General features: G+C 41.3%; 1 pseudogene across 1 annotated transcript; it reads left to right on the plus strand.

The window, feature by feature from the left end:
- Positions 1–7,028: 7,028 nt before the first annotated feature.
- LOC147901784 (gibberellic acid methyltransferase 1-like) lies at positions 7,029–8,258 on the plus strand (annotated as a pseudogene). Its single transcript, XR_015540975.1, has 4 exons — positions 7,029–7,107; positions 7,140–7,260; positions 7,402–7,747; positions 7,890–8,258. The product of XR_015540975.1 is annotated as a gibberellic acid methyltransferase 1-like (transcript).
- Positions 8,259–9,104: the final 846 nt, after the last annotated feature.

Genomic DNA, 9,104 nt, shown 5'->3' on the forward strand with positions numbered 1-9,104 from the left:
ATCCCCTCTCAAGCCCTTACGACCCTTCTAAGTCATGCACCCTACACACTCTTTCTAGGAAGCCACCAATCCTGAGATCAAATCAGGCCCAACAATAGAAAGTGGAAATCGAGAGGTTTTTTTCCAAGCACCCACTCCTTTACCTTGACCCATGGAGATGAACTTTTTGGTAATCTCAATCCAGGGGGCATGCTTCTCTAGCACTCTAGAGAACCATTTGGCTATCAAGGAGATATTTGTTATTCTAATGTCGGGGAGCCCAAATCTACCCTGCATTCTTAGAGCCTTGAGAGAATTCTAGGGAATTGTGTGCATTCTTTTTTTACCCGCTTCCTCTGCCCACACAAAGCTCTTGAAAAGTTGCTCAATCTCATTCTAGTATGACTTCTTGAAGTTCCAGATTGAGGCCATGTAGGTTGTTGTGGCTGCGAGAATGTGCTAAACTATGATCACTCTATTGTTCCATCCGGTGCTGAGGCCTTGCCATCTCCTTAATTTTTACTTGATGTTGTTTTGACATAGGGTCAGACTGAGACCAATGGAAGCCCCTAGGAGTCTTATGACATTACCTTGAGGATTATTTGCACTTTGAGCCCGCATTTGGATCGGCTATGATGGAGCCCACCTTTGTGGATTTGTTGGCCATGATGGTTAGGTTTTTCCCTATTAGATCGTAGAAAGCCTTGTAGAATTCACCTGTAAGGCCATCTGAGCATAGAGCTTTGTCCTTGGACATAGACTTTAGAGCTTCTTTTAGTTATCTGCGGGAAAATGGCCTGGCAAGTATAGTTCTTTGAAAATCCAATACCCTATAGTCAATGCCATCTAGGACTTCATCCAGGCATTTGGCCCATGCGGCATCCTTGACTGGCTCTTCGCCCACAATCGTCCCCCAATTCTTTTAAGAAAGGTATGTGCAATGTGCCAGAACTTAGTGATGAGCTTACCTTTGGCATCTTGGACTCCTTCGATCTGATCTCTGACTCATTTTCTCTTAACTTGTTGAAAGAAGACCTAAATTCATGGGAAGTTGCCTACGGCCAACCAGGATTGTCTACTCTTGATTCTAGCATCTTCTTCTTTCTCTAGCTCTGCAACTTGCATGGTAACTTCTACTTCAACCACTAGCATGGACAGAACCAGATATGACGAGGTCTGCTTTAGTGTCTGTCTTAGACCTTTTATGGCATATGTCTGGGATCCTTCAAACTCCTTATGCCATAGTTTGTAGGACCTATCCCAATCTTTTGAGAGCCGCACCATCCTCCTAATTGGAGCCTGATTGCATAATCCCACCTCCCCTACATATTTGTCATGCCGTCATGCGCCTCCTCCCAGTTGCAGCACAATATTGTGGGAGGGACAACAGCCTTTTGTTGAGGAAGAACGGGAATTCCCTAGATTTGCCCATCGGCTAGGGGATGCAGAAGCTCTAGTTGATTGGCAAATGATATGAAATTGTGGAGATACACAAGCATTCACCTTGCATGGGGATTTGAGCCACCATCCCTTGTGTGAGACATAGAAATGATAAAGCCTATTAGCTCTAAACTCCATTCCCTTTTTGCAGTTGTTCCAAGTGAACCCACTCAGACTCCCTTGGACTAACTCATAGCAATCAACAAGACCATGGTTTAGGCATAGCCCCTCCCATGCTCCCTTTCAAGACCCATAGATGGTTTTTAACTATGAGACCTATCCGACTCTATTTCAATGAAGTTCCAATCCCCTCCTAAAATCCATTTACCATCTCCCATGCATGCACTCAGTCTCTCCCAACATTTGGCTCTATCCTACAGGGCATGGGGTGTGACGTAGACACTCGCAACTTTCACTTCCACACCCTCAATTATGATCTTGGTTGTAACCATCCACCCTTCCTTATCTCTATACAACTAAGTGGACTTAAAATTATTGGAAACTAAGATCACAGTCCCCCACCTACCCCGCTTCGTACAATGCACAAAAAGGTTGAAATCATTTATTTTCTAGGAGTTCTAAAATCACCACATTTGAACTCCTAGAGCATAATGACCTATAGATTGGCTTCAGAAAACTCCTTTGCTTGATTGTGCCACAAATCCCCCTGACGTTCCAAGATATCACATTAAGATCAAATCCTGAAGACCCCCCCTTCCCTGACTACGACCTGAAGGGATAGTGCTTTGAACAAGCATATTTAAGGAAATTAAATTGGTTCTCTTGACCCCGGGCCCGCTTGCCATGCTACCTCCATAGTGGATGATAGTTGGTAAGAAAGGACTCACAGCGGCCAAGGGAATTTAGGCACAGGACACAAACCCAAGTGGTGGATCTCAAGCTCCCAGTGATCACTCTAAGGATCCTCGGATGGATGGAAAGGAGCCTCTACGTACCGGTTGGAAGGAAGGAAATGATGGATCAAAAATGCATGCTCAAGCCCTTGTGGTGGTGGATGAAGACGAGGACCTCCCTAATGATAGCAACCTACTTTGAAATCATAACATAGAGTAACTATGAATACATCTTCAAGGTGAAGATTCCTATGATTAATTCAAGATAGTGACTCATTTGAATAAAAGTACGGAGTATTCATGGAGAAGAGATCAATGAACGTGTAGACTGACTAGACATAAGGAAAATGTAATGAAAGTCAAATGCTTGCTAGTGGCTATCATCTCTTTTTCTAGATAGTGACTAGTTTGAAGAAAAATGTAGAGTGACCATGATTACAAGAACTTGGAATAATGTGTCAATGAATAAGTCTCATCATCTCTATCTCCATGTCTATCATTCTCAATTTCATACACATGTTCTTCTTCATCAATACACCCATGGTGCTAGTAATTTTACAATGTTGGTGTTCTTTTAGTTATAATATAGCTAATGGGAGTGTGAATTGTGTTCCTTTAAAATCATTGCAGTCTTATCTCTTTTGCCTATGGAGGAGGAGGAAAACAAAAGCATGGGAGTAGGAGATTAATCGTGGCAGAGATGGGAGCTTAATCGATCACAAAGGGTTGAGCCAAAACCTTGCAAACAAATTAATTAATAGGTTTAGGCAAGAGCGAGCAGGAGCAATGAGAGTAGAGTTTCCAATGGTATTGCTAACGTGTAGTTAACCAGGAGAATTAAATGAAATGATAACGGAGGCGCGGGGTCCTGTCACTTATGTCCAAATAACCTATGCAAGTAGTGCTGGCAAGAGGGACGCTGACTTTGCAAAGGGAAGGAAGTTGCAATGCACAGGTTTGATTGAGGCTAGGGAGAGATGAGCCACCGGAGACGACAATGCAGAGGCAAAAAAGGAGGAGGAAGAGACGATTTGTTGGAGGCCAGAACAGCAGGAGGGGTCAGGTGTAGAGGCATTGTTTTGGACAAAGGGGAGGCAATGGAGGAGAGCCAACAAGGAGTAGGAACAGTCAGGAGAAGGCGAGGGGGAAGGAGCTTGCACAAGCGAGAGAGAGGTGTGGCAAATGAGGGTGAGGAAAAGAAAAGGAGGAGGAGCTTGGCCTCCATGGATCCTGGATCAATTGCAGGATGGCGAAAGTAGAAAAGGAAGGAGGATGAGGAGGTAGTGATGGTGGTGCTCAATGCTATGCAGTGATAGACGATTTTGTTGGGCGATTTCTCTTTAAATTTTTGTCATGTGAAACCCCTCCAAATCTTCCAATTCTCATCGCTTTTTGTCAATCCTACTTTTGAAATCTTTGGCACTATAGAAGCTGCGTGCCTATCTGGAGGAGGAGGATCAAGTTTCCTATGACTAATTCAAGGTAGTGACTCATTTGAATAAAAGTATGGAGAATTCATGGAGAAGAGATCAATGAACGTGTAGATTGACTAGACATAAGGAAAATGAAACGAAAGTCAAACGGTTACTAGTGGCTATCTTCTCTTTTTGTAGAGAGTGACTAGTTTGAAAAAAATATAGACTGACCATGATTACAAGAACTTGGAAGAATGTGTCAATGAATACGTTTCCTCATCTCTATCTCCATGTCTATCATTGTCACTTTCATACACATGTTCTTCTTCATCAATACACCCATGGTGTTAGTAATTATACAATGTTGGTGTTCTTTTAGTTATAATATAATTGATGGGAGTGTGAATTGTGTTATTGTGTTGTGTTTCTTTTAAAACAATTGCAGTCTTATCTCTTTATGAACACATGAGGTTTCTCTTGCATGTAGTTCAATGAGATTTAGAGGAGAAAGGACTCTTTGGTTGGTTATCCTCTTTGTGAGTTATTTCTGTTTTTAGGTAGGTGGCATTGTGCTATGAAATGTTAATCTGGCCTCTCATGAAGCCACATGTTATATTTCAAAATCATTTTTGAAATTCAATACTTTTTTTTCTTTTGTGAATGGCAAGAAAATGTTTTAGCGTAAGTGCTCATCGTTTTCCTTCTTTCCTCTTGTGTTTAGCATGCACGTATTCCTTCTTCCTTGCTTCTTGCATTTCTCATCACTCCCCTACTTTTCCTTATCATTGAGGTGCAAATTCGAAGAAGAAGAAGAGAAAGAAGAAGAAGAAGAAGAAGAAGGAAGAAGACAAAGAAGCAGATCATACAGCATCCCTACAACATCAATCCATGCTCCCTCGCCTTTGATCAATGTTTTGGATACTAGATTCAAGTTCCTCATCAAATTTAACGTTTTGGATACCAGATTCGAGTTCCTCATCCTCAAATTTGTTCTTGGCCCTCCATCAAATAACCACAACACCAATGGTTATCGCAGCAAACATCATGCAAGAACATCCCTTGACTCATGAATTCGGATACACCTGCTCAATTTTGCAAGTTTGCCAGCTTTTTCGCCTTGCCTCCCCTTTGTTCTGCCTCAATCTTGGGTAGCGTATCCTCCCTACAGACCATTGACAGAAGTTCTGAGTAATGTTTGTGAGTTTGTATTAGTCGAGTTTGCCATCTAAAGGGATTGTCATCCTGGGAGAACAATAAGGCACAGGCAGCCTTAACCTACAAAATCAAGATGTTTGGCTGTCAGCATCAGAGCTACAATAATCTCTGCTTGCCGTTCGATCATCGTCTGTTTGCCTAAGGGAATTGCCTTCAACCTTTCACTACATGCTTTATTGATGGAGAGCTCTGGATCCTCTCCAAAAGCATACCGAAGGCGGAGATATGGCTTGCAGTTGTCCTCTAGTCTATTACAGCTTCGATTTCTGCATTCCTAGAGCTGCTTCTTTAGAGGTGCTACACATCAATCTTATAAAACAAAGCTTCACTTACTTCTTCTCGACTTGCATTGAACCAAAATAGATATCCTAGCACAGGGGCATCTACAAGCGATGGAGAGGTGTCTATGAAAATAATTGCTTTCGGGGCAATGGACCAAGGCAGAATAGGGAGGACGATAGCCAATGAAGGCACTAGCAGCTTTGCAGTATCTTTGCCTATAGTGGCCTCTATTGAGAGTGGTCCAAGTTTGTCCCCATCAACAAGTCCATTGATCGGACCTGAAGGCATCAACAATTCTAAAATCGGAATGAGAGGGAAACAACTACACAGAGATATAACTTTTAGCAGTTGGCGAGCTGGATTGAGCAAGTTCTTCCATTTTTAATGCTTCTATCCATTACAACATTTGAAAGGTAAGAGTTCTTTAATGTTGAGGCCACTTGTGGATCACTTATAAGTGACTACATATACTATTTTAAATTTTGATCTACATGTTGAACCTGATCTTACGACTTCATTTCCAATCACCCTTTTGGGTCAAATTAAAAACCTAGTTGGCTCTTAGAAAATTGTATGGATGGCAGTAATTAAAGATCGAGACTTCTTGTGTGGGTATGCCTAAGTGCTTAGCCTTTGTGTTATAGGAGGGACTAGGTAGGCAAAACCTTTGATCATTGTCCAGAGAGTTATTGCCTTCTTTTAGCTCTCCATCTATCTATGTGTGTGTATCCTTAAAAAGCAAGTGAGAAGGTCCCATATTTTTCTCCGGTATGTTAATGAAGGTGCTATGTAAAGCCCTTCATGCTGCAACCTTTGTGACTACTTGTCAAGAAGAAGCTAGTTAACTAGAGACCGCGAGGCTTGGAAGCCATTAGTTCTCACTAATTGTTCGTAGCTATGTTGACAATTAAATTATGATCCTCATCTTCTTATCATTCTTTATTCTCAAAGGTAAAGTTTTCTTCCATACTAGTTTTTCTTTTAGTTGAGTAGACTAGCCAATTGCAAATACTATGAATGCAAAGTGCTATTTGTTGAATGCAAATGCAAAATTCTCTGTGCTAACTGCCAACTGCAAAGTGCTATGTGCCAAATTCAACTTGCTATATGCTATATGCAAATTGCTATGTGCTAAATGCAAATCTATATGAAACCCAAGGAAGGGCATGTTCCTTGGTCTTATAATTTTTGGAGAGGAAGCGTGCCAACTCTCCCCCCACACAACTCTGTGGTTTTGTGCAAAATGCAAAGTACCATAAGCCAAATGCAAAGGTGCTACATGTCAAATTCAAATTACAATGTGCAAAATTCAAATTTCTTTGTGCTAAATGCCAATTAAACTGAACCCAAGGAAGGGCATGTTCCTTGGTCTTAAAAGTTTTGGAGAGAAAATGTGTCAACTCTCCCCCCACGCAATTGTGTGGTCATGTGCAAAATACAAAGTACTATAAGCCAAATGCAAAGTGCTACGTGCCAAATTCAAATTGCTTTGTGCTAAATGCAAATTGAAATGAACCCTAAACACTCCTTGGTCTTATGATTTTTGGAGAGGAATTATGCCAACTCTCCCCCCCATAAAGATGGGGTTCTAAATGCAAAGTACTATGTGCATAATGCAAAGTGCTATATGCGAAATACAAAGTGCTATGTGCCATACTTAAATTGCTATGTGCAAAGTTCATTTATCTCTAGTCAAAAGCTGTAGTTATATGCTAAATTTATGAAATTCAAATAAAACATATTCTCGAGTCAATATAGCTGCCTGCCCGGATCTAGTTGATTTAAGTTTCTATATTCGGCCACAATTACGCGTATTCTCCACAATTACGCTTCCTCTGGCGGGATGGTTGCTGAGATTCAGTACCTTTTCTCGGATCTCCCATCGAACGACTTCAATAGTCTTTTCAAGACACTGGATTGGCGCTCTCTGCTGATGCCCATTGATACACACAAGAGGTAGCGATCCATCCGAACTTGTACGCCGCTGGCGTTCCTGGGTCGTTTTACGGCCGCCTGATCCCAAAGGGGGCCTACATTTTATCATTTGCGCGTACGCGTCGCACTGGCTTTCTCGGGTACGACCCCTAAAACGGATTGCTTTTCTTTTAATTTGTGTAGATGAGAGTTTTTGCACTTCGTTTACTGCAAAGTCCAATAAATCGTGTTAGCGATGAAGAGCTCCCTTTCTGAAATGGCCTTCATACCACGCTGTGCAGGTGCCTCCGTCTGTTATCGATAAAACATCTCCTGCGTGGAACGGCGGCCACATTTGGATCCACAGTGAAAGGCCTAAGATTGCAGAAGCTTACGCACAACAGTTTCAATCTGATATTAGGAGCTTTCTCAACTGTAGAGCGCAGGAAATGGCGAACGGTGGAATGATGTTCTTGTTGTTCCTTTGCCGACCCGAGGAGCATCCAAAGGGATCGTATTCTCCACACACAGATGTTTGGTGTGACTATTTCGAAACTACCTGGGACGAGATGGTGTCTGAGGTACATGGCAAACTTTCACGAGATCTAATCATGGCTGAAATGACAGGCTCGGTCTCTAATCAAAGCTGTATCTAGCAACGGTAGCTTTTCTAGCTATAATGTTGGTTTGAATTAAACTTCCACAAATAGGATTTATTTGCCTTGTTGAAGTTCATTGTTGCGATTCGTTCAAGACCTGCTAAAAAAGTTTCTTATCCTGGTGAAAGCAGGGCCTGATAGCTGCTTCCGAACGAGACATGTTCAATGTCCCACAGTATACTTGTCATCCCAGCGAGTTGAAGGTCGCGTACCAGAACTCGAGCTACTCAAGATAGATGTCTTGGAGGACAGAGACATTCTTCCAAAGCAAGAGCTAGACCGGCTGATGAGCGATCCAGGTGAGTTAGGAAAGTACATTGCGACTGTGCTGAAGAGTCTGATAGGGCCGATGGTGGAAGCACACCTGGGGGTGAAGAGGACCACCGAACTTTTCAAGAGACTACAAAGGATTGCGGCGGACAAGGCTAACTTTGCCAAAAATCTATCCGTGGATCACCTGATTGCAATTATCAGGCGCAAATGAAGAACCTACGTCAATAACTTTTCCAATTCGGAACAAAGGCTTCTTTTCACGCATACTTTCCATGTGGAACTAGTTCCGTTACCACGCGGGAGATGTTTTTACCATATTCAAATATTTTCCCACATGGAAGGTTGGTTTTTCCCATGTGATATATTCCCACAAGGGAATTTCCTTTGCATGTGACTTCAAATTTCCCACATGCAAAATTGGTTTAAGATATGACAATTTCATATGGGAAGTTTTGAAATACCCATGATATGGAAACTTCTCGTTATTCCCCAAGAGGGATGTATGAAATTTGATTTTTCCCATTTGCGAAGTTTGTTAGATATTACCACAATTGAATTTTCTCATGGTAAAATTAAATTTCCAAAACAATTTTGAATATGATATTTCATGCAGGAAGTTTAAATTCCCACATGAGAACTTCTCATTATTCCCACGAGGGATGTGGAAAACTTAAAATTCCCATCTAGAACAAAAATATGCTTAATATTCCCACAACATTATTTTGTTTACTTGGTCCAATTAAATTTCTCATGTGGAAAAATAAATTAAAAATATGATAATTTCATATGGAAAGATTCAATTCCCATGTGGAAACTTCTCGTTATCCCACAAGAAAATCTCCCATGTGGTAATATAGATTTGCACACAAAAACTTTTACACTTATTACCACATGAAAAAATCAGCATCTTTTAATACATTTTTAACACATTTCATATAAATACTGTGCAAAAATCTTTCTCACACATGTTGACTCATGGCAATTAGATTTTGCTTGTGATAGATCTTATTTTCTAATATGTGGATAACGATCCAATATGTTATTGTTTTCTTGCACTTGCAAATTTCATCGCA

This window comes from Dipteris shenzhenensis, chromosome 5, assembly GCF_047967505.1.
Source record: "Dipteris shenzhenensis isolate YYH24624 ecotype China chromosome 5, Dip_SZ_1.0, whole genome shotgun sequence".
Taxonomy (NCBI): Eukaryota; Viridiplantae; Streptophyta; class Polypodiopsida; order Gleicheniales; family Dipteridaceae; genus Dipteris; species Dipteris shenzhenensis.